Genomic DNA, 27175 nt, shown 5'->3' on the forward strand with positions numbered 1-27175 from the left:
TTACTGCTTCATAAGTAAAAACAATCCTGCTGATCAGATACCTCAGAAGAAGCTCAAATCACTATAGCTTTCTGTTCTTTGTCCTCTAAACCATCTTCACTATGACGGAGGAGTTAATTCTAACACCTGAAGAAATCCTGATCAGACAAGAATTAAAACAATCTATGAATCCATAGACACAGAAGTAATGGTGGTCCAACACACACAGCTGCCTAGTCAAATGACAACTGCCAAGTTTATACATAAAGTTTAGCTTGTCTTCTTCTCAAAGGAGGACATCAATGCATTTCCCCAATATCAGATCATCATTTTCATTAAAAAATATTTGTTATTTATTTCAGAGGTCTGAGCTCCAGATCTATCTGGAATTACCCAGCAAAGCTACTGCTGGGGAGGGGGAAAAAAAAAAAAAAAAATAAAATTGAGGCTTCTGCCTTAAGTGAGGGAGTGAAAAGGGGGCATCCTTAAGTCCCCTCCACTGGATCGATTTTCCTTTGTGTCTGCAAAAGCAATCAAACTGCACAGTTATTTGTCAGCATACCAAAAACTCTGTAATCACTGAGACCTATCTAGAGATGCCATCTGACACAATCATAGCAATACCTCTATCCCTGAAATCAGCATCAGTGACATTCTCAAAGGCCTCAGACTTGAGTGTTTCAATATTCTTACTGTTGGAGACTGTTTAAAGTTAGGCTGAAATTGCTTACCTTAGGATAAGATGATCTTAGAAAGAGGAATTAATGAAGTTACACTAATACTGTCTACCTTAAGGCAAGAGTATACTGAGATAGCTGGTTCCTAGGGAACTTTATTACAGGTGTAAGGTCAGATATCCACGCAACATCTGACATACAGCATTGAGGATTAACATCATTTGGTAAAGTCAGCAATATCCCCCAAACTGGTGCCCTGATGTTGAACCTATTCCATTATAATGTGAAAAAACACACCTCTCAGCTAGATAAGCCCCATACCCAGACAAACCCCTTGCTCTCCGAGCATATACAGTGAATTTAAAAAGAGATGTATCTTTAAGATGAGGCAAGAAAGAAACTAACCAATGACCAGTTAGCAGGAATTGACATTAGGTGTAGCTAACACATTTTACTGTGCAAATATCTGCTGCAAATTTCAGCTGGTGTGCTGTGGAATTATCACCTAGCACACAACTGGAATAAGACAAATATTTTGACTCTAGTGTGTCAATTGTTTTTTTAACACTGGGTAAAGAACCCAGATTTGGTACAACACCGTTGGTAATTTTTCCCCAAGATCTCACCTGACTGCTCATTGTTTCAGTGGAAGCTGGTTAGTTATACCCAGTTCTGTCAAACCAGGCAGAGACTGCCTAACACCATTTTACTTCAATTATTTTCAGTACCATGTACAGACACTCTCTTCTTTGTCCTAAATAATCCCCACTTGATAGTGGAGATGCACTCTTCATAGTCTTGCCTGTCCACCTATAGACTTCCAGTATTCTCTTTCAAATCCTCTCCAGCTCTCTCCAACACAGCATGATAAAAAGGATACACCATCTGAACCCTCAAGGAACATCCCCTTTTCCTTACCTAAAGCTGCATTTCTGTTGTCTCAGTACAGCAACTGCTTTTCATTAAAAACATGTCACTAATAACCCATCTTAAACCATCAGCCACAGAGAGGTTTCTTCAGCCCTGCTATTTCAGCAGCTGGTCCCTCACTGTAGTACCATACACTTCCTTCTGGTCCATGCTGAAGGCAGTAGCCTTCTCCCCTCTCCCTCTAAAGACTCAAACCCATCGATTTTCTGTCCTCCAGCACCCTGGTGGGTCCTGTCAGACTGCTGTCTACTCTAGTTTTCACACCTCTAACAAAAATGTTAAATACTGCTGACAAAATCCTACAAAAACCTGAACGCAGGTTTTCACTTCAGCAGCAAGATTCTAGATTCCTCTCTACAGTCTGCATGTCTTGCAGCCAAGGTTAAAATGAATCTCACAGGAAGCACGAAGTGGAATTCACCCAGCCTCATTTTCCACTGCTACTGAAATAAATAAATAAATCCAGACCAGAAGTGTATCAGGAAACTTTCTGCAAAGAGAAGAAAAATACTGAATTTGAAATAATTTTTTTAAAATCACCAAAAGAAAGTTGACTCAACTTGTAGTGCAAAGATGTATTTGTACCTCACACCTACCAGAGAAAAAATCTAAAACATTGCAAAGCAATCAGTCATCAAAACAGCCACAGCTTTGGAACAATTCTCCCTCAGGAAGTGGAATTATAAACATAGAAGGCAACAGATTAATGAAATCATACACAGATAAAATAAAAATCAATCTTTAAAATTCTTCAAAAAGGAAAAAAAAGGTAACTTGCTCTGTTTAGAGTCCTTCTTACACCATTAACATGGTTTTCAAAGTAAATCTCTTGACACAGCACTGACAAAGAATACACACATCTCCTTAAGCTACTTAACCTTGCTCCACAGTTCACAACCTCTGAAAGCACTGTGATGTACTAAAGGAAGGCCCGTGTAGCCTTGCACAACACTAAGCATGACAAATTCATGCATCTTTCAAATCTCCTACAGACTGATTTGCTCTTTCACCCTAAGAACACAGAGCTCCCATTACTTTAGTGCATAAGCACTTCACAGAAGAACAAACATTGATTTATAGTAAGCAGCAGGAGGCTAAAAATCCCTTCTTACACCACTAACCAACACGTTTTTAACTATAAAAGATGTAAGGAAACAGGGACAAAATGCCTCAGTTCACATTCAGCCAGTAAACTTGCCATAGCACATGTACCTGGTTCTGTGCTCCAGAACTAAAAATGCTTGTACTCGGAGAGTGCCAGCGTGTGATACCACCAATGGGCATTTGTGACTTTGGAGATGTAATGAAATACCATATCCTACATGAATCAGTAAGTGGCGTAATTAATAAGTGGCTCAGAGGCTGGTGCCACCAGCAGAATTTTGGGTGTTTTGATCTTGGGAAACTTTACATGGCTCTGTGGTGAAGGCACATATGTCCAGAATTATGCCCCAAATACTGTAAACTTGTCCCAGCATTTGGCCACATTTCCCCTTCCACCCTCCTTTCTGAGTGGGTACTCAGCCCAGAGTCCTTCAGATGGGGTAAACAACAACACACACCCATCATGCTCATGCCCCTTCCAAGTAAGGGCATAATTCTGGCCTCATGCTTCCTACAGGCTAAAGCTGTCTGTTTACAAGATTGCCCATTGGCCAAACTCAGCCTTGAGAAACTTAAAAGTATTACCCCAAGTTGTAAACAAGCCACTCTTTGCCCTCTTTCTTCTCTCTGCCATTAAGCTCTTCACTTTGTCTTTGCTACTGAGCTCCAGGTCTAAGCTCCATAGCTATTGCTAGTTAGCCTCATTCCACACACAAGCAAACTTATATGCCTCTTCATTCCAGAGAAAAGCCAGCATCCTGAAAGCCTGTAAAGAGTCCTTTGCCGAAGCTCCAGACGGCCAGCGTTGTACCTGCCAGTCCCACCATGTCTTGAAAGGGACTGACCCCAGAGGGAAGCGTTAGCCCAGCTGGGGAGGGGACTAGTCAGAATCTCAGTGGTCCAAATGTCTGCCATAGCCATAAAGCAGCAGACAACGAGCCACAGAGCCTGTGCACTAGCTTGCAAAAGCAGGAACAGCATCCAGCTGCATCCAGCCTGACCCCACCATTTGTGGGAGAGAAAGGAAGCTGCTACCTTCACCACTCCGCTTGTCCTGTAAATCCCAGGGTAACTCAAAAGTTGGGACCCACAAGAGAGTCCTTCCAGCTCCTTTGAGCCAAGCAAGGGGAAGTCACAGCCACTCTGCACAGCCACACCCCTCCCTGGGGCTGCCCTGATGACCTCGCAGCACAGGCCAACCCCAGAAGAGCCCGCCCCACTGCCACAGCAAAAGCTAACTCCACTCCACTGGCCTGCTGGCCTGAATCCATCCAGGAAGCCACTCCAAAGGAGGCACCTGATCCCTGTAAGGGAATCTAATGTACATTAGACCAGTTATGGGATATACCTCACAACTGTGCACTAGAACCTGCATATAAAAGTGTGATAATTGGTTATTAATAATTTTTAACATTACTTTTAAAATTAATTTCCATATTTTGAATTGCATACTTAATAAACTAATAACCTCTTCATCACAGGCACCAGATCTTTCAGTTGCAGATGGAATAGATCTGCCTCAGAGCGGGGAAAAGATCCTGGCACTTGAGTTGGCCAGGCTCACTGAAAGGACTTTAAACTAGGCTCAAAGGGTCAGGGTGTTAAAATCAGGTGCACTAGAGATGAGCCTAAGGACAGCCTTGCCATTTCACTTGAGGTAGGAGACAATGATAATATCAAAATTGTCTGTGACAAGTAGCAGGGACACACCAGGTGACTCCACTACCTCTTGGGGGAACCACTGGAACCGGCTCCCCAAAGAGGTACTGGAGTCCCCTTGTCTAGAGACTTTCAAGGCCCATCTGGATGCATTCCTGTGTGACCTCAGCTAGATTGTATGGTCCTGCTCTAGCAAGGGGGTTGAATCTCTTTGGATCCCTTCCAACCCCTGACATCCTGTGATTGGAAGGATAGGGTGATAGTAAGGGCCTTCAACCTGCTGGCCTGAAGCATGCTATAAACACAGCAGCAAAAGCAAGCTTTTGTAGAGATGAGCCAGGGGCCTCCAAGGTATTAGGAGACAGAAGGGTAGCTACCACGAAACACCTTGGGGGAACAGTGGGGTATCCCTCTAAGAAGGTGACATGGCCAGCAGCATGGCTGAAGTGCCTCTACACCAATGCATGCACTATGGGCAATGAACAGGACGAGTTGGAAGCTGTCCTGCTACGTGAAAGCTATGATATAGTGCCTGTTACAGAGATTTGGTGGGATGACTCCTGAGACTGAGTGTAGCTATCAATGGCTACAAGCTGTTCAGAAGGGACAGGAGAAGAAGTGGTGAAGATGTTGCCACTAAGGAATAGCCATGAGCAGGTTGAAAGCTTATGAGTGGGTATTAGGGATCAGGACAACAAAGGGAGCCTTGTGGTGGGAGTCTGCTACAGGCCAGCTGATCAAGTGGAGCCTATTGATGAAGCCTTCTTACTCCAGCTCAAGGAGACATCGTGATCACAGGCTCTCATCCTCCTTTTCAAAATTCCCAAAGATCTGCAATCCTGGGATCTCCACGAATAAAATTCCATTTAGGGACGATATAGCTAAACTCAAAAAGAATGCTGTTGATAAAACCCTTCACTTTCACAATTTCCACCTCAGAAATTCTGGATGTTGTTGCTCAAAGGCATAGTCTCAGCTGCTATCCTGAGCTTCAACAATACCACACTCTGCTAGCCTCTTTATTGTTCAGAAAAAGCCAGCATGCTCATCTCCATGGGGCATTTCTAGGTGCTATTACAGAGCAAGCTGTCAGAGACAATGTAAATAGAAGCACAGAACGTAGTAACTACTATCAAAATAAACTAAGAGCTACTTTCAATTAAAAAAAAAAAAGGTCATCTTCCACACATAGAGAGGATTATCAATTCATTACTTCTGCCCTTATCCTTCAACATTGAAGCAGCAAAGTCACCTTAATTCTGAGCAGGTGGCTCTACACAGAAAGAAGCAGGTAGAAGGGCTTTTCCATTTTTCATTTCCAGCTATCTGTAGTGATTTGGACGCACAACACAGACAAGTTACAGCTCTACACAAATTTCGGTGAATTTTGCCAACACTCACAGAAGACTGTGAATTGTGTTAATAGCAAGCCCCAGACATCAGGCAGTAGTTATTCAATTACATCCTTGGTATCCGTTTAAAAGATAACAATTTTTTAAGCGTTAGTAGGGTCCTGAAGGTTACAAACTCCACCTTAGCCTCCCTACCATTCTGCCACTATCACAATGACCTCAGATGTGGTTTACATAGGCAGCAAGCACAGCAGCAGCAGCAATTCATTATCTAACTTAGAAACAAAAAATAGAAACAAATGTTGCCAGGTGACTTCCAACTCCTCCAAGCTACAATGTGTCTTCAGACTCCTTCTGGAGCCCCTACTACAAGAGGGATATGGACGTGCTGGAACATGTCCAGAGAAGGGCCATGACAATGATCAGAGGGCTGGAGCACCTCTCCTATGAGGACAGACTGAAGGAGTTGGAGCTGTTCAGTCTGGAGAAGAGAAGGCTCCGAGGTGACCTAATTGTAGCCTTCCAGTATCTGAAGGGGGCCTACAAGAAGGCTGGGGAGCGACTTCTCAGGATGTCAGGTAGTGATAGGACTAGGGGGAATGGAATGCAGCTGGAGGTGGGGAGGTTCAGGCTGGATGTGAGGAGGAAGTTCTTCACCATGAGAGTGGTGAAGCCCTGGAATGGGTTGTCCAGGGAGGTGGTTGGGGCGCCGTCCCTGGAGGTGTTTAAGACCAGGCTGGATGAGGCTCTGGCCAGCCTGATCTAGTGTGGGGTGCCCCTGCCCATGGCAGGGGGGTTGGAACTGGATGATCCTTGTGGTCCCTTCCAACCCTGACTGATACTATGATACTATACTAAACTACTAACATAACACAGGAGTATAGCAGTCAAGCATAACAGGCAGACCTTCAGTACACTAACTTCTGTTTCAGGGAACTGGTTTTCACATCAGAAACTATTGCTACAGCAGTCTTTGAGGTCACCTCATCAGAGTGAGCAACCCATGTGCAGCATATGGCTATGAGGACTACACTACCTTCTCCATCCAATTTCACCATTGTTTCACTTTTAAAGAGCTGGAAAGGTCTGACAGATTAATGCATTCCATACAGTTTTCAAAAGCAGGAAAAATAGCCTAAAGCGGTCAAGTATATCACACTCTGCTGTGTACCTCTTACAGAAGCTCCTTTATTGGAGCTTCTTTGGGAAAAAAAAAAAAAAAAAAAAAAAAAAAGGTTGAGGGAGGGGAAGAAGAAACAGTTTGTGCAACCTAATACATGATAAAATACTCTCAAGCAAAATGCATCCAAGCAATCAGCTACATCAGTTACATGCTGCACAACAATTTTCTCAGTTCTGAGTAGCACTGAAGACACACCACCAGCTGACACAACTACAATCACACCATTAGCAGTTACAACCTCACCACTCAGTGGAGTCAGGCTTGATGACTAATTAGGTCTTCTGGGTCTGTGCAGCCTCAGATTGTGAATGTTCAGCAGGCAGCACTGCCTGCTTTGCACTCTGAAAGTAATACAGCTATGTGAAAATGCAGGTATATAATAAAGAACATTGTGAAATTCAAGATAATTACAGAGACAGTAAGAGCCTACAGAAACAATGCTAATCAGTATTCAATTACTAACAAGCATTAGCCACCATGCCAGTTTTCAAGAGCATGGTAAACAAGATTTGGAGAGAATCAACAATGAGAATCCCCAGGGCTATGGTGGCACTGCTTGAATCACCTGTGGGGAAGGACAGATATTGTGAAATAGCTCACAAAATCTTGCAATCATAGTATCTACTTCATCTTTCCAGACAAAATAAGAAAAAAGAGAAAGAAAAATAATTTAAAAAGAAAAAAGCAAAAGGGAGACAGAGAGGGAGTCAGAGACAAACATCCTTCTTTGTTTTACCACTTTAAAAAAAAAAACACCAAAACCCCAACATTCTCTGGTTTTCTTTCCCCTTCCCTCCCTTCAAAAAACCCCAAACCCAACCAACCAAAAACCCCAACATAAATCCCCTGTCCATGCTAGACATAATTTCATTACAGGTACTTGTACAGTACTACCATTTCTGTTTTAAAATCCTTTTACCCAAAGGGCATTGAGTCCATCATCAGTAAATTTGCTGATGACACCAAACTGGGGGCAGGAGTCGATCTGCTGGAGGGTAGAGAGGCTCTGCAGAGGGACCTCGACAGGCTGGACAGGTGGGCAGAGTCCAGCAGCATGAGATTTAACACATTCAAGTGCTGGGTTCTGCACACTGGCCACAACAACCCCATACAGAGCTACAGGCTGGGGTCAGAGTGGCTGGAGAACAGCCAGGCAGAGAGGGACCTGGGGGTGCTGGTTGACGGTAGACTGAACATGAGCCTGCAGTGTGCCCAGGCAGCTAAGAGGGCCAATGGCATCCTGGCCTGCATCAGGAACAGTGTGGCCAGCAGGAGCAGGGAGGTCATTCTGCCCCTGTACACTGCACTGGTTAGGCCGCACCTCGAGTACTGTGTCCAGTTCTGGGCCCCTCAGTTTAGGAAGGATGCTGACTTGCTGGAATGAGTCCAGAGAAGAGCAACAAAGTTGTTGAGGGGTTTGGAACACAAGTCCTACGAGGAGAGGCTGAGGGAGCTGGGGTTGCTTAGCCTGGAGAAGGGGAGACTCAGGGGTGACCTTGTTACTCTCTACAGCTACCTGAAGGGAAGTTGTAGACAAGCGGATGTTGGTCTCTTCTCCCAGGCAGCCAGTACCACAACAAGAGGACACAGTCTCAGGCTGCATCAGGGGAGGTTCAGGTTGGATGTTAGGAAAAAGTTCTATACAGAGAGAGTGACTGCCCATTGGAATGGGCTGCCAAGGGAGGTGATGGAGTTGCCGTCATTGGAGGTTTTCAGGAGGAGACTTGATGGGGTGCTTGGTGCCATGGGTTAGTTGTTTAGGTGGTGTTGGATTGGTTGATGGGTTGGACGCGATGATTTTCCAACCTGGTTTATTCTATGTGTTCTATTCTATCTATGCTTTCTAAACTCTTTTTACCCTGCATTGTTCTCCCTCTGCCACTCACTGTGCGTGTGTCTGATCCTTATAATTTTGTTGTTAGATAGATGTTTTAATCATCCAGAGCAATGCTTCCAGGACAAGATGTAAGCAGGTGAAGATGTTTATTATGTTATACAGCAAGGTTATATAGTCTTTTTGAAAGCATAAGTGTCATATCTTAACTGGCTATTTTCTACTGACATGGGGGTAATTAAGGCACATAACAGGCCAAAGTAACAAAACAACATTTTAACCCATCCAATGAAATTCAGCCCAGTTTCTCTCCTTTCGTTACAAAGTGTTTACATTTCTCTCTGAGCTATAGACTAAACATAGCTTTCTCTAATCTGAACAAAGGCAAATCTTCCCCTACATAATTTAAGTTCATTTTTCTACAGATTTCACTTTCCCTGTATTTTCTAAAGGGGAAGGGTAAGTAGCACAAATTGTGGCATTGTTTGGAATTACATCAAAGATGGCCCCATTGGTGGAGGCAACATTTCTTTGCATTGCACACAATTCCAGAGGAATAAAATACACTACAATCATTTGTGAGAGAGGTGATACTGACTCACCAACTTTTGGTCTTCTCTTGCAAGAATTAAACATACCAATGTTAATTCCTAAACATTACTATATTTAAACAAATATAAGCAAAGAGTCATCAAATGCTGCTTCAAGGGCAAAACAAAAATGGAAAATAATTTACTGGGTTACCAAACAGTTGTCCTTATGAAAACACAGCAAAACAAAACAAAAATATCAGAAAACTGCATCAGGTGGCAAACAAACAAAAGAAGAAAAATCTGCTTATATCAGTTTCAAGGATGAAGTCATCCCAAGACTACGAAAAGCAAAGCCACATCAAAATCCATCAGAAAGCAATTATTCAAGTTGAGCACTACTCCGTACAGGATTGTTGAAGTCCTTGCACCACTGAGTTTTCAATTCTTGAAACGTGCATCTTCCCTCACTCTCTGAGAGACTATGTCACAGTCTAGTACACCTCAGTTTTGAGATGTTTTTTCCAACTCCTATTTCTCCTTTCTGTATCTCACCCCAATATTCACAGCTACAGTGATGCCACCACCTCCCCTGGCAGCCTATTCCAATGGCAAATCACTCTTTCTGTGAAGAACTTTCTCCTCACCTCGAGCCTCAACTTCCCCTGGCGCAGCTTGAGACTTCATCCTCTTGTTCTATTTATTAGTGTGGCAGAAGAAAACTAGATGCCATCTTATTCATGTACACAAAGAAACAAATGTAAAATTCAGAAAAATTTATTTCTTTGACTATAAATTACTAAACCATCTGAGCCATGGCGAGCCGAGTGTTTAGCATGAAGAGACAAGATTTAATCAGACACCTTGGGACACAGGCTCAAAACTGTGCACTGTGAAGCTGTTTCTATCACAATGACAAAACACTCACCGATTTTTAAGCTCTAAGGTTTTCCCATTAAAACAGTTCATGATTGTCCCTGTAATTTCCAAGAGAAACATACATCTCAGAAAAAAATTACTTTATCTAGATTAAATGCACATCCAGACACGAACTCACTACTTTCTTCCCCTGTGACCTCCACAGGTTCATCAGATCATTTGTGGTTACTTTTCAGATTAAAAATCCACTATTACATCATTGTTTTTTCGTGGGGGAATATGTCACACAAACTGGGAACTCATGAATGGGGCTACATTTAGAAGCAGAAGAATTAGCCTCTTATGGACAAAGAATGAGTGGAAAACATCATGATGTAACTTACAAACCAGACACAGATGGGGAGAGAAGAGAAAAAAAAGAAGAGGATTAAATCCTCACCACACATGATTGAAAGGCATTTAAAATACAAAGTAAGTACTCACAGCAAAACTGGAACAGATACAGAGCAGATGCAAAATAAAATGTGTATGTGAGATTACCTTCCAGACCTTGTCACAAGCCCTGTGCACATGTGTATGGCAATGAAGATGGCAATGCTATGCCTTAGAAGGAGGAATTTAATTCTCATTTGCATGAACTCAATGTTGCAATTAGGGTCAGGAAAAATATAATTACAACTAGGTGTCTAGGGCTGAGACTTGCAATTACAAAGATAATCCTGGAATACAACCAGAAGCATTATTACCATCCTAAGGCCCTAGACAAAAATTGACAACTATACCACTGCTAATACGCCAATTGAAATTGGTGTATTTTCACTTCTTCTAAATTCAAATACCTCTTCACAAGTTAAGGTGTCAAAAATCCCACCAGCTCTCTCTGTCAGCGCTTAGTAAGCCGCAAACATGAGCAAGAACAGATCTGGGAGGCCACTAAAAGAGAATTTAGAATGTACTGCCTGTGGGAAAAGTTATCACAGCTGATGAGCAACAGAACAGAAGACTACAGTTCCAAGGCTTCCAGATCTGCACCCTTGAAGCGTAACATGTTGATCCACACATCTTCTCTTTACACAGGAATGCAGTCAGAAGATTTGCTCTTTGAATAATAAAAACATGGTGGAGACCTTTGGGTGATTCCTTCCCATTAGTAAAAGAATTTGAGTTTTATGAACATTGTCCTTAACCAGCTGTGGTCATGAGATCACAGTATCACAGTATCACCAAGGTTGGAAGACACCTCAAAGATCACCGAGTCCAACCTGTCCCCACAGACCTCGTGACTAGACCATGGCACCAAGTGCCACGTCCAATCCCCTCTTGAACACCTCCAGGGATGGTGACTCCACCACCTCCCTGGGCAGCCCATTCCAATGACAAATGACTCTCTCCATGAAGAACTTTCTCCTCACCTCGAGCCTAAACTTCCCCTGGCACAGCTTGAGACTGTGTCACCTTGTTCTGGTGCTGGTTGCCTGGGAGAAGAGACCAACCCCTTCCTGGCTACAACCACCTTTCAGGTAGTTGTAGAGAGCAATGAGGTCACCCCTGAGCCTCCTCTTCTCCAGGCTAAACAATCCCAGCTCCCTCAGCCTCTCCTCATAGGGCTTGTGCTCAAGGCCTCTTACCAGCCTCGTTGCCCTTCTCTGGACACGTTCAAGTGTCTCCATGTCCTTCCTAAATCTAGATCTTAGGGTGTCTTCAAAATATTCAGCATACAAGAATAAACAGACTTAAGAAATTCAGAAACATCCTAAATATATAAAACCAAGTACAACAACAGGTACTTTTTATACTTTATGCTGAGCCCTTGTTACAAATTTGGCATTGCCTTGTTACTGCAAGTGTGAGATAACTCAAGTTGCTAACATGCTGTGTCATCAAAACACACTAGATAGATTCTCCAGTTAGAGTGCCTTTTCCATCCTTCAAACAGAGCATAACTTTAAAGAACATCAATATGAAAAACCTTATTTTGATACTTAGTTCCCTACCAAAGTGCAGACATTGCTTCAACTACTTCAGTCAAAACTAATAGCAAAATTTGGTGCCAATCATGAAACCACTTACAAAACTGTACTGCTGCAGTGCTTGCAAGGCTTCAGGACAGACTAGTTTGACTAAGGTGAACACAGAACTATGAACAATGTAAAGTCGCAGACAAGTTTAATTCTTCTCCAAATAATCCTCCTCGCCATCAATCTCATGTAACCTCCCTTAGTACTACCTTAACAGGTGCCTGATACTGTCATGCATTTTCAACATACCAATTAGTCCTTTCAGGTTTTGGTTTTCTTTTTTAGGGGGAGAGGGAGCAGGGTGAGAAAAGGGAATTATCAGGTATGACTATTCATTAACTCAGTATGTCTGAAAAGCCAACACAAAAAGCATGCCACCAGGGTTTGTACACTACCATGCTGTAAAAACTGTGTGACATACTGTGAAAGTCCATGAAGCCACAGGATTCCTGTCATACACTGGAAAGGGGGAAAGCATTCCACAGGCAAAGTAAATAAAGGGATTGTAGACACACACCTAAATGGAGGAGGTTAGTCTATTAGGGCTGAGTCTCATTTTTTGACATACTAAGCAAGACACAGGATCTTCAGACTGATTGAAAAACTATTTTAATTGAATGAAAAAATATCCTCTTATTCCTCAAATCACAAGAAACCCTGGATTATTCGACCCCCACCCTGTGAATTCCCTCCCAGTAATTTAATCTTTTGGTTTTGGGTGTAAGACACCTACAAAAATGCAGTGCATCTCCCTCAGATTTGCCAAGGTCCAATGGCTCTGAAGTCACTGGTCTACACACTGTCACAGGGCTTTTGAACAAGGCAGTTGAAAAAGCCTTCCTTTTCTAAAAAAAAAAAAAAAGAAGTGCTATTTCTCCATAAAGGAGGAACTCCCACCTTACCACTTTTGTGCTATTCTGCTATCCAGAATGTACCTAATGTGTATACACAAACCTGAACTACAGTGCTTGGGGATGCCACTGCTTACAAGTTATGGTGGTTTTAGGCCATGTCTTTAAAATTTAGCTACAGATTTCAAGCAGAAAAGTAGAAAAGTATAAATAAATCACTATTGGGTGTAAAAAGGAAAACAAAAGATTATTCTAAACAAATTCATTGGGTAAATATCTAGAATAAGAGGAGCTGTGCCGTAACAATTCTTCCCTTTTCTCTTCTCTTCTCTTCTGATCTCTGGCTGTTTTGCTTCACTCAGGAGAAATAACCTGCTTATCAACTGGCTTTGGCTAAGACTAACTTCTCTGCTCCTTTCTTTTGTCCCTTTTGTACAGGGCGGGTAAGGGGAGTAGGGAGGCAGAAGCTAATAGCTTCCCCTGGTCCTTGGCCAGGGGGGTCCTTGGGCTGTTTATTAATTGTAAATATCTGTATAATATTGTAAATACTGCCTATTTTGTATATATTCATTGCATTCCATTGTAGAGTGTAGTTTTTGCTTGTAAATACAGCTTCATTTGCTTCTGCAACGCGATGTGCTGGACTCCACACTGCAGACTTCCTTCCACCTTTGCTTGTTTCCAACAAGACAGCAGGAACCATCTGTGAACAAAGCATATTTCTTTTCATCATCAGAAAGGTCACTGTAAGGAGAAGCTTCCTCAGCACGAGTTACTCTCTCCTCTGGAGGTTTAGTGCAGTTGGTGCCTTTAGGCCAGTTTGTGATCACCACCACACCAGGTCTTTCAAGATTTCCCATTCGAGCGCTCTGTGTTATCAGAGCCATCCACTTAGACCAGGTGGAATCTGTGGCATGATGTGATGTAGAACCTTTACCTTTGATCATCCAATTCAAAACTGGTAATCTAGGAGCTAGAAGAAGCTGTGACTCAGTTCCAATTACTTCAGAAGCTGCTTTTACTCCTTCATATTCAGCTAGAATCTCTTTCTCCGTTGGAACATAATTTGCCTCTGAACCTCTGTAACGTCGACTCCAGAAACCAAGAGGTCCTATTCCCTCAAACTGACACCCAACGGATGGACTCCTTGCCAAGAAGGCATCAAACATCTCTACCATGCTCCTCACAGCCCTGCACAAAGAAGTTTTCGAGGCCTCTGGGATTTTCTCATTGTTATGAAATAAAACTAAGCATGCCAATATGCGAATGATGTCAGGGCAATCTCATTAAGTGGATTAGATTAATCATTTATCAGCAAAGGAAGATAATTCTTGAACAAGACTTCACCTTCATTACTCTAAGACAAAAAGTACAATAGCTCTGGCTATCAGAAGTACATGTGGATTTCATGCAGAGAGGATGTAAAATGTTCTGTGAAAACGCAGAATTATGAAGCTACATGTTTCTGTCAGACCAACACACAGATACTAGGGGAGCTTTTCTTCATTGGGTAAAAGGTAACTGCATAGCAATAGTTGGTAGGAAAGCTTGTAAGTCTTTCACTAAAGAAAAAAAAAAAGGCAGCTCCAATTTTTGAAGTGTTGCAACATATTAAAAAAAAAATGCTTTCTAAACTTCTGTATGTTACTCTTCACTGTTTTGCTCATCTTAAATATTCAGCCCTTTCTTGAGTGGAATGACTATGGTAAGATGGACTTACACGCTAGCCCTCATTAGCACGTAATCACTGTTTCCATCACACGGTACTCTTCACTCCAACACTCCTTTCACCCCAACAGCAGCAGCAGAGGCAGCGGCTTTGTGCATGGAGGCTTGGCTAGCCGAGAAGGAGGGCTATTAAGATGAAGGCTTGTCTCCAGCAGCCAGCCTCATCCCACCAGGGCAATAAGCAACAAATTTGGCATGCGCTTGCATTTGAAGCCCATGAGAAGTGTAGTGCTTTGGCTTTAGAGCGTTATGCTTTAGTTAAGCCAAGAGCTACAAACATGGCATATGCAGCCCTCATCGTAGTCACTCAATTTGAGCAGAGTGGAAATCAGATGGCATTTAGGGATCCTCTCCAACTCAAATTACTCAGTGGTTATAAAAAAAAGCTGGTTTGAGAAAGCTGTTAAGAAAAGAGAAGAAAAAACACACACCACACAAAACATAGCAATTTCCTCTTCTAACAGTGCAGGCAGTATCCACCCTCCTAAAACTCACCTTGGACAGCAAACAGACAGAAAAATACTGGGTTTGCCTGCTTTTTGGATTTGAAAAGTATTAGTTATAAAATTCTGATTACATTAGCCTGGGGAAGACCCAGAGCAAGAGCTTTTCTCCTCCAGATCCGATGAGAGCTTTTTTAGGTATTACTCTCAGTTGTTCTTTTAAAAATATTTTTCTGCTTTAAATTTATTTATCCTAAAGAACAGTTGTATTTAAGATTTCCAAAGCACCAAGATTGCCAAGCACCATGCTCAAGTTCCTTCCAAATGTACACTATATAAATACATGGCAACAATAACAATCTTGTCAAGAATTACTACCAATACATAAAAATTAAAAACAAACAAACAAACAAATTAAATCTAAGTATGTTAGAAAAAACAGACAAACACCACCACAGAATCATGTGTTTTCAATCTTCCGTTATTCCTCCACTTTCTTTTCAAAAATACTTTTTAACCCAGCCCCTAAACTCATGCTCACCTGAATACACACCAGTTATTGCACACATTTATGTTTCTTGCTAATAAAAACCCAAACATTTAAATTACTCCCAGAAAAGGAACAATCAGAAACCTTTTCTCTTATGCATAGATATGAAAATTGCAGAGAAACTAAATTGTTTATCCAGATCAATATAGGGCATCAAGCCTGTATGTCCTAGATCTCAAACCAGTAGCTCAACTGCACAAACACAGAAAGGCAGCTCTTCGCCTGACATACATGCACAGCATGGGGAACAAAAACCAAACCAAACCAAAAACCAACCAACCAAACAAACAAAAAAAAAAAAAAAAAAACAAACAACAACCAACCCGACCAACAGTGAGGTACTGTACAGCAGCTGCTCAGTTGATCTTGGGAGCAGATGGCCAAGTTTTGTAGATGCCCTGGCTCTGCTGTCCTGGTGTTTTTCTGATCCACACTCCTCTATTACTGTTGAAAGTTTGAATATCAAATTCAGCAGGGATGCTCTTGATGCATATGAGGTGCACCAAGAACAAAGGTTCAGAAGAGTTTAATTAGCTGAAAAAAAAAATTACTACTATAAGAATTCAGCCCAAATTCTAAGTTTGTGCTGCTCATCTGTCACATTCACCCACAGACTTTTAATAAAGTCTCTCACTTCCTACTCTTACATTTTCCTCAGATGGGTGACAAAGTGGTCACCCTCTTACAAAGAACATTCTTTATTGAAGTGCTCATTAAAAAGAAAGAAGCAAGTACTGCTTAATTGCTGGTGGCAAGAAAGATCTCAGAGATGAAACAGATAATCTAACACCATGCATAGGGGGAGGGAACAAGTCTGAAAAGAAAATGAATTAAAACACCCCAATTTTTTTAAACATTCTGAAATAAGTGGTGAAGTGTCACAGAACATCTCCTTTTGCTAGGCAACAGGAAAAACAGAGGCTCACAATGTGGTCTACCTCATCTAGACTATTTATTGTTTTAAATATTTCTAATAATTTCTTTCAATAACTTTTTTTAAACCCCACTGCACATCCAGAAGCAGTTGTTCATATAGACTTGTTGGATAAGGGAAACTTCCTCCAGTGTTTGCAATTAGACAGAACACAGCACAGGAAACACTTTGGATGACATGATCCTGTAAGGACAACAGAACAGACCGGATGAACCATAGAATCAATAAGGTTGAAAAGACCTCAGAGATCATCAAGTCCAACCTGTCACCCGACAACTCATGACTAACTAAACCATGGCTTCAAGTGCCACATCCAATCCTTTTTTGAACACCTCCAGAGACAGTGACTCAACCACCTTCCTGGGCAGCACATTCCAATGGCAAAGAACTTTCTGTGAACAACCTTCTCCTCATCTAAAGCATAAACCTCCCCTGGCACAGCTTGAGAATGTGTCGTCTTGTTCTGGTGCTAGTTGCCTGGGAGAAGAGACCAACCCCAACCTGGCTACAACCTCCTTTCAGGTAGTTGTAGAGAGCAGTAAGGGCTCCCCTGAGCCTCCTCTTCTCCAGGATCCCTCAGCCGCTCCTCAAAGGGCTTGTGCTCCAGACTTCTCACCAGCCTCATTGCCCTTCTCTGGACACGTTCAAGTGTCTCAATGTCCTTCTTAAATTGAAGGGTCCAGAACTGGACACAGTACTCAAGGTGTGGCCTAACCAGTGCCGAGTACAAGGGCACAATGACTTCCCTGCTCCTGCTGGCCACACTATTTCTGATGCAGGCCAGGATGCCACTGGCCTTCTTGGCCACCTGGGCACACTGCTGGCTTATGTTCAGCCTACTATTAACCAGCACCCCCAGGTCTCTCTCTGCCTGGCCACTCTCCAGCCGCTCTGACCCCAGCCTGTAGCACTGCATGGGGTTGTTGTGGCCAATGTGTAGAACCCGGCACTTGGATGTGTTAAATCTCATGCCGTTGGACTCTGCCCATCTGTCCAGCCTGTTAAGGTCCCTCTGCAGAGCTCTCTTACCCTCTAACAGATCCACACCTGCCCCCCAGCTTGGTGTCATCTGCACATTTACTGGTGATGGACTCAATCCCCTCATCCAGATCATCAATAAAGATACTGAACAGGATGGGGCCCAGCACTGATCCCTGGGGGACGCCACTAATGCCTGGCTGCCAGCTGGATGTGGCACCATTCAACACCACTCTCTGGGCTCAGCCCTCCAGCCACTTCCTAACCCAGCACTGAGTGCTGCTGTCCAAGCCACAAGCTGACAGCTTGGCCAGGAGTTTGCTGTGGGGGACAGTGTCAAAGGCCTTGCTGAAGTCCAGGTAGACTACATCCACAGCCTTCCCCACATCCACCAGGAGGGTCACCTGATCATAGAGGGAGATCAGGTTGGTCAGGCAAGACCTGCCCTTCCTAAATCCATGCTGGCTGGGCCTGATCCCTTGTCCATCCTGTAAGTGCTGTGTGATTGCACTCAAGATGACCTGTTCCATAATCTTGCCTGGCACTGAGGTCAGGCTGACAGGTCTGGAATTCCCTGGTTCCTCCTTCCAGCCCTTCCTGTGGATGGGCATCACGTTGGCCAGCTTCCAGTCATCTGGGACCTCTCTGGTGAGCTACTTGTCCAGTGTGTCTCTCTGTTGGCTCTTTGGAAATGTCTGCACTCCCATTCCCACTCCTCCTTCCATATCAGGATGGACCCTCTCCCCAGAGGAAAGTCTAGTGGAACATCATTCTACAGTATCCTCATACAAGTTCTCTGCCATCCAGAGCCATCATGTACCTATTGTGCTGTTCCTTCAGAATTAGAGCAGGTGTTATCTTAACTACTTGCCCCTATATGTAAAAGCAGCAAATAAAAATGTTTCCCTAGGCCCCTTCAGTAAAGCAGCAAACATAAAGCATTTTTAGCCTCATGTTGCAGAAACACAAAATCGCTATCACACTGCTCTGAGCAGCTAGTTTATCAAATCAATCGATGTTATGAAGCAAAACCAATCAACCTGTTTTTTCAGAAACCTTTAACCCCTATTGTATTACATGCAAACTATTAGAGATAAATGAGCAGAGGGTTGTCTGCTAGCTCTCTCATTAAGCAGGAATCTTCACCTTCTGTGAAACCAGAAGAAAACATATAATGGATTGCTGGAACATCAAGGCTTGACTTAAACCTACAGTAGCAGGGTCTTGCTCAAAGTTACGACTCAATTAAGCAACCTGAGCTGCTTACAGACAACTTCTATTACACTATCTGAAGCATCTGGTTTTTTTGTTATTACCTTTTTTTTTTTTTTTTTTTTAGCGTAAGATGATTCTTCTAATTCTTAATCTCATATTAATCCAGAGCAGACAATTAGTGCGTGTGCCAAGGGGGGAAAATGCTGAATCTAGTCTGAAGTATCTGGGTCATGAGATGCAAGTTACAAGTTTTAACTGTCTGATTGTTCCCTCTTTTTGTCTTCTTGACAACTGAAGTATTTTTTCTTTGTTGTTCTTTTTTAACATGATCAATAGTTTTGGATACTAACCCTTCACTCACACACATGTAGTAACACCACAGAGCCAATGCAGTGTCCATTTTCCCAGCTATCTTTTGTGGATTTACCATCCATTTTTAAAGACTTGGTTTGCCATAAACACCACCTCACAGTGACATAACTTAAAGCCAAATAAAACCACTGCAAATGGTAACCCCCACTGGCCTGTTATAAATACAAAACAAGCAGCTGAACAGAAGATTCAATTTCTTTGCACCCACAAATCTTTGATGTCAGCTTTAGCATCCGTAGGCACTGCTTGTAAAAAAAGAAAAGGTTAAGTATATTCCAAAGATGCACATAATCACCATAGTGCAGTCTTGTTACATTTGAGAACACAAACATTGTAGGTGATTGTGGTTTAATACGGTATCAAAAAGTCAGAAGACAACTCCTGGTGCAATTAAGTTCCATTCAAATCTCATATGAAAAGAATTCAGGTTTCTGCTTTACGTTGCTTATTAGCCAGGTGACACAAACTTCAGCCTCAAATCAGTAGTTCCTGGTTGCAAAGCATTATAGAGTATCTACATTCATGTGAACCACACAAAATGTTCAGACTTATCTCCAAAAAATCCATGCCCACTTCCCCTATCCCACAAGAGTAAGGGCACAATTTTTACCTTTGGCAACCTACCACATCACTGTATCCCACATCACAAAACTTTGTCTCAAGCATTAAGCATTCCATGTAAGGAACTGCAAATTCATGATAAACAAATGATTGAGAATTACATTATTAACTCAAGAAATTCTAAAAAGGCTTTTATATTAAGCATCCAAAAAGGGTTACATAAAAAAGCTTTAATGTCTCTCCCTCCTCTTCAAACCATGAAAATCATCTTTTCTGCATACCTAGCCACACTAAACCATCTCCCCAGTATTTTTGTATTTCATATCCAAAGGGCTAATCTGTGACTACCTTTATTTTAATAGCCTTCCCAAAGGCTGGCCTTGCATCTGTTAGGAGACAATACAGAAGCCAGAAAATTTGCTCCTTTAAGCAAGGACAATGCATCAATGTAAGACAAGAGTATCACTTCAAACTGCCAAGAAACATCTAAGAAAACTCAGACCAATTGATTCTGTGATTCACACTACATGACCAACCTTGAACTGCCATTACTTTGTAGAAAGCAGTTTGGCCTAAAAAGCTCATAGATCTCTCAATCTGAGATCACATTTTCTAATAAAGTCAAGCTGTCTTTCACTCAGGTTTACATTTCACTTGTTAGGCATCCATAATGTCATTCCCAAAGTGCATGCACAATGATATATTTCTGTTTTTCCAATTTCCTGGGGTCTTCCATTACTATTTACAGGGCACATAATTTTTCATTATAAATACACAACTGAACACAATTCACTCCCAAAGAGCTTTTTTGGCCAGTCTGCCCCTCCTGACCCCCCCATTAGAAGAAAATATGAACATGTACTTCACTTTTGCTTACCTGCATACCATTAAAATGCAGCACCTTAAGAATTCTATATCACCATGGGTGTTTGGAAAAATCAGGCATCACGTGCTTGTTCCAGTCACAGGCTGCAAAGGCAGGTGCAGCTGGTCCAGGTTTTAACAGCAATGCAGCAGAACCTGGAGTACTATGACTGGAGTATTTTTCAGGGCAAGTTGGTTTGGACCCTGTGGGCTACAGCCAGAGAAGATATGGAAAACTGCAGCTACCTGGGTGTACTCTTATCAGGTGGTGTAACATAATGTACGTCAAAGACAAGAAAAATGCTGTATACCCAATCTGCCCTACACCCACATTAGCTCACTCTTAATATATGCTGAGGCAGGCAAACATCTCTGCCTTCCAGTTCCCCAGCAGCTATGAAAACAGCGGGATCTGCAACACACTCTCTAGAGCAAACTGCAATTTCACAGCCCTAAAATGCTACCACAGGGGAAAGCAAAAAGATACTGTGGTTTTCCAGCCTAGGCCCAAGTTCCTGCCTCTCTTAAAAGGCAGATTTATAGAAGATGGCAATAAAACAAGTCTTCGTAAATTGCTCCTGTTAACACTGATCTTTCCAGAAAGCAAATGCAGCACTTATGGCTGCACTGGCCATGGCTGTAGTTTAGGCTGTGGTATCACGCTGCTCTTCCGGGAAGAAAAGATCAAGATGCCTTCTCTTTTCTGAAACCAGCACGCGATGGTAGCAGATGTCACCTCCTGCCCAGCCCAGGGATGAAGAGCAGAACAAGCAGGTAGCTGCACCCCACAGAGGATGGGAAGATCCAGGCCCCGTTGGGTTCCCTTCTGCAAACCGGAACGCGGCCAGAGACCTCGACAGCATCTCCTGCAGGAGAGGGCTTGGCTCCCCGTACTGCTGTGACCGTGGTCGCCCCACTGGCGACCGCATCCCCCACATTTCTCCTTTCCCTTCTCACCACAGAAAAGATGCGGTAAGACAAAATAAAATCAAGAAATCAAAAGCGGCAAACCGGTGCAACAGGGTTGGCACGGTTCCGCGCAGTATGACCCCATGCATACCCCACCTACATTAAACGGCACAGATAGCCATCAGCGCAGGCACGCCATTGCCCGGCGGGGGCTAGCACAGTGGCACCACGTAAGCGGTAGCGCGGACGCCCGCAGCAGGGCAGGTGCCGAGCCGCCCCCGCCGCAGGCCCATGGAGGAGCACACGCAGCGCCGCCGCCCGCCGCAGCCCCCCGACGCTGAGAGGCGCCGCAAGGGCGGGAGCACAGCTGTGGGCTGCGGGCTGCCCGGCACCTCCCTTCCCCAGGGCCGGCACCCACCCCGCGGCACCCGCCCTCGGGCCCCTCGGCCGCCCCGGCACCCAACCGCGCCGGCTCCCGGCCCCGCCGCACCTGATGCGGGTCCGCGCCGCCTCCTCAGAACTCAGGGCAGCTCCGGCGGGGGTGGCAGTGCAGTACAGGGCGGAAAGCCCGGCAGCCAGCCGCTCCCCCCTCTGCCACCATCTTCCTCCTGCCGCCGCCAGCACCGCCCGGCCCGGCCCCTCCTGCCGCGCAGCACCGCCCTGCTCGCGTCAACGCGCCTGCCCCGCGCTGCGCCCCTAGCTTTGCAGGCCTGGGCGGGATGGGGATGGGGTTATCGGGCACAGGGGTGCTGAGGTTGCAGCCCCGCGGACGCAGGAGATTCCTGAGCTACCCTGGCTGGCCTTATAGGGAGTCAGAGCAGTGCGGCCGAAGGAGTGGAAGGGGCCCTGCACCCAGGGCTACCGCTCTTCAGGAGGTGCAGGAGTGGACCCCGATCCCTGGCACACCGGCTTTTGAGTGGGTGGTAGAGAGCAAGAGAGGCCCAGCAAGGCACGACCCTTTGCTTCTCGCCTTCCTCCCACAGCCATGAGTGTTCAGAGGAGAAAGGAGCAGGCTTCCGCCTTGCAGCTGCAAGGCATAAAGGTGCATGTACCCAGGCGGTGCCACTGGCAGCCCACCTTAGGCATTTGCCGTAGATGCGAAGAACCTACGAAGTGCGCAAACAGCCTGTTGAGGGTAAATTCCCTGCTATAATGTTCTTACCCTGCGTCTCTTTTCCTGAAATAGGACCGTTAGTCCCATGTGCATGTATGGTGTGTGTTTTGTGCTTCTCCAAGCAGCTGATCTCCGTTACTTTGCTTGCCTCAGTGATTCCACATGCATGGACAAAATCCTAAGTTCCTCAAGACAGTTTCCAGTATTTCATTGTATTTAATTCAATATGTCTGGACAGTCGGGGGGGGGGGGGGGGGGGGGGGGAGGCAAGCAAAACACAAAAAAACACCAACCCACACCAAAAACCTATCATAAGAAATACATTTTTCTTTTTTTTCACTGCCAGATTTTTCCATTTTAAAAATTGACAGGAAACTTTAGGACGCCTAACAACTAAAGAAAAATTATAGCATTTGCAACCAAAGTTGGTACCTTTGACAGTATCGTGTATTTCTCTCTCCAGAGGATGTGGTGGGCATGCCCCACTGCAGACTATCTATATGGTGTACTTACAAAGGTTTGTGATTAATTACGAAGATAACATGGTGTTGATATGGAATATAATTCTGTTTTTCCCATTCCAAAATACACCTCCAGGTTTTGGTAAAAGGGTAGTGCCTACTCCACCATTATGATGTGGTTCAGTCACTGTGTAAGTCCAGCTGTACTTTTATATCCCATTTAAAGTGCTGCAGTACTCTGCAAATGAAGACTTTGAAAATGAGAGCGGGAAAAAAATTTAGAAATAAGAAAAAAATGAAGAAAATATGAGTGACTTTTGTTGCTTAGATAATTGCTACAATAATCCTTTCCTCTTTGTAGCACATTTTTTGTTTTTGCTCCTTTGCTAATAGTTATTATTCATTGATGTTTTTCTCTCCTATCATGAAGACATCTTCTAACTTGATAACTTGTGTAGTGAAAATAACAAAACCTGTAGGAAATCTCTGTTCCCTTTTTTTCTATGGCCTGGATATATGGCCCTGGTACAGCCCCAGGTTACCACAATTTAAGGTGTATAGAATGTGCATTGAGAGAATTTCTAAGCTATTGATTCTTGGGTAATTACACAGGTAAAATACTTTACATGTGATTACATTCTTTCTTTCTGTCCTTACCCTCAAAATAATAACGCAGTTATGCCTGAATGTGATACAAATTTGCCCTGCTTTAAGAGGGAGATTTGAACAGATGACCTCTAGAGGTCCCTCCCGACCTACCTTATTCTATCACATTCATACAATGTCAAAAGATTTAATGATAGCAGTCTTCATGACTGCTAAATTATACCGAAGAAAAGGTCCATATCCTAAATGCATTTTTCTTCCAGAGCTCCACTTTACCTCATTTGTTTTACAACTCATCATGACAGGTCTTCTAGCGCACAAGCCGAAGAGATGCTATTGCTCATGCAACAGAATAAGTATGCTATGTTAACACTGACCTTCAAGATCCTACATGTTTTCAATCTGATCATTATTATTTAGTCTTTTTTTTTTTTTTCTCTCCTGTCTTTCATTTTTTGCAATTAAAATGCTGGAAATTGCAGTCTGGTTCTTTTCCCAGTAAAGCTTTCTATTTTTGCAACACAACTCTGTGTTAGTTCTTTCTGAAAATGTAGAAACAATTTTGAGTTTTGTAAAAATACACTCTTACATGAAATTCACCTCCTGGACTGATGTGAACTGCTCTTTTTAAAAACTGACCCGTTCGCATTTAAATATAGTCAATAAAAACTGAGTGAAAAAACGAGTACCAAAAGCTCCAAGACTAAACTGTAGTATTTACAAACTAAAGTAATGGTGTGGATGAATCTATAGAATCTGCTTGACAGTAAAGTATAACCTTGTGGGGGTAATGGTGTAATGAGTCATTATGGCAATCTGTAACAAACGCAAACCAGCTTCTGGCATATTCAGACACTTGCTAAGTAGTGCTACATAAATAGTGCTATGTACACTGAACCATTTTTTCATTGCATATACTTTCCCACACACACCATCCCATATTTCATTTTAAAGACAAGCATTTACGTCACTCCATGTGTGTGCTTTAAGGCTCAGCACCTCTGAAAGGATCAAAACATACTTATCTTGGGGTAAATTAGTATAAGTGAGCCTTTCTTCCCAGATACCCTGCACCAGCTGAGACCAGCGTTTCTGATCACATACAGCTTGTTGCTCAGTGTTTCTGTCAAGGTAGAAAGACACACAGAAACTGTCAAATTTTAGAGAGCACTCCTCCTCATTTCCTCCACATGCACAGAGCTACTCTGAGCTTTGTGGACAGGGTTACATGGGATTTTTAACTCTTCTCTGCAATGCCACAGTACACCTTTGTTCTTGTAATACTTCAGGGTCATTTATCACAAGTTGCTGTGTAAGTATCCACAAAAAATCTATCCTACAGGGAAGAGACAGACATCTCACTACCTGGGCCTCAATAAATACCAGAGAGGAAGACGTTTGGACGAAGGTTTCTCTTTTCAGGAAAAAAAGCCTATGCTTTGTGAAGTACATTAGATAAAACATATTTAGCCATGACATCTCAGACACTTTTTGCTACATTAGTTTACTAATCTAGTCTGTTGGTATGTATTTTCAAGGACTGGACGTTGCAGTCATCTGTGACTTGTAACTTTCAGCCTTGGGCCAATGGCAGAGTAGCTCTCACAGGCTGAAAAGACAAGTACAGGCTTGATGTAGCTTTAAAGTTAGGCAGCTCAGGATCCATGAGGGACAGAATGAATGCTTTTTACTGTCTGAAAGCTTGAGATTAAGGCTTCCAAAGGTCAAAAAGATTGTGGAATGTTCCAGAGGTGCTTCCTGGTACTGAAGTAGATGGTATTCAGAAATTGAACTGGTTTTGAATTCTGATACTGGCACAATGAACTGAAGGAAAGCAGTTTGATAAATAAAATATTCTAGACTCAACCACCTCACAGTTAAGAGTACAGAGTCAGATCTGTGTTTTTCAAACAATATTGGTTTTTTGCCAATATTGTCAACTATTCTGAATTTGCATGTAACATACCTGTAAAATTTCACCATATCTGTCTTCATCCAGCCTGTGGCTCATTAGCAGCACAATAGACACTAAGGCTTTGCAGATATTTTCCTTCGTAAAGTGATTTCCCATGTCAGGGAATGATACATTAAGATAACTGCAAGCATTCCACCACACTAGAGAAGTGCACAAAGAAGATGGCTTGCATTTTCTTTGTCACTTGAATAGATGTAGTAAAGACTACAGCAGGTAGTACTGGAAGGTATCAAAGGCTTTAATCTGTAAATGCTTATTCTTTCTTTTCTTTGATTATATATTATGATACAACAGCAAGACAGCCTGCTTCTAATTAATTGTGATTCAACACCCCTTGAAGTCTCCTACTGCTGCTTCAAGCATTGGTCATTGCTTCCAAAAGGCTCAATGCAGATTTCAACAAATCTTATTTTCTAATGAAGGCCAAGCTTTGGAGCAGGCCTATATTACAATAGAAAATTTCACAGCTTTTGGGTTGCAATTATTGTAGCCTGCCCACCACAACCTGTAAAACCAGGTTGTCCCTTTTCTAATGTTATAACCATATGAGGGGACAGTACATCACTAGTTATGCTTTGAAGCATTTATTCTCCTTAAGGGACCGTATACTAAATATTTAAGCAATTTAAATTATAAAGATTCCAGCCTCATCTTAATTAGAGAGCTGGCAAAGAGAAAGCTCTTCAGGGTATAATAAAGTAAAACTGTGGTGCCCTCCAGAATGCTAAGTGATATACTTAATCATAAAATTAATAAAATCCCAAAGATATATATGTATATATATATATATATATATATACATATATATATATATATAAAACTAAATTAAAGCTTTAAGTATAATAGAAATGGGAAAATAATCAGTTAGGAATCAGCCATACAGATAATATAATGATATAGGGTATTTGAGGAATTCAGCAATGACACATTGAGTAGGCAATTTTGACAGTTTGGAAATATGTTAAGAGTATAATCTGCTTGAAGGTCACTCTCAATTTACTGTCTCCTTTTTTTACACACTGGAGGCTTTTACTTCACGCTTCTTCTTCACTAGTGAATGCTTCACACTTTTGTACTGTTTTTAGATTTTTGAGACATAAGCATAGGTAAGCAATAACGCTGACAGTGGTTCTGATTCTTTATGCTGATAGTAGTTCTTTATATAGAAATTTTGAACAAACCAAAACTGTTTGGTTTTGGTTTTGGGGTTTTTTTTGTTAAGCTGTAAGAGTTTAAAGATGATTTGAGAAAACGTCTTTTGTATTATGGATTACAATACACATTCAGACTATGACGTGAACACCCTGGGATTTTGAGTGATCAGAGTGATGGAAAAGAAAATGTGTTTGCCAAGTATAACAGTGAGAGTACTTATTTGTGTAGTGAGTACAAAGCACCTTACTTTTTAATCATATTGAAGAATTTACCTGTGTGAAATAGCTGGCTTCATACTTCTTTAGCTGGGGTGT

The 27175-nt window shown here is 42.7% G+C and overlaps 1 protein-coding gene across 1 annotated transcript in view; it reads right to left on the reverse strand.

Annotated features, from left to right (window-relative positions):
* APBA1 (amyloid beta precursor protein binding family A member 1) overlaps nt 1-22181 on the reverse strand; it is a 102281-nt gene extending 80100 nt beyond the window's left edge. Inside the window, exon 1 of the mRNA XM_054178072.1 lies at nt 22041-22181. The gene's annotated coding sequence lies outside the window, so the exon portion shown is untranslated. The remainder of the gene's footprint in view (nt 1-22040) is intronic.
* Between the last annotated feature and the right edge of the window lie 4994 nt (nt 22182-27175).

The sequence above is a fragment of the Dryobates pubescens genome, chromosome Z, assembly GCF_014839835.1.
Source record: "Dryobates pubescens isolate bDryPub1 chromosome Z, bDryPub1.pri, whole genome shotgun sequence".
Lineage (NCBI taxonomy): Eukaryota > Metazoa > Chordata > Aves > Piciformes > Picidae > Dryobates > Dryobates pubescens.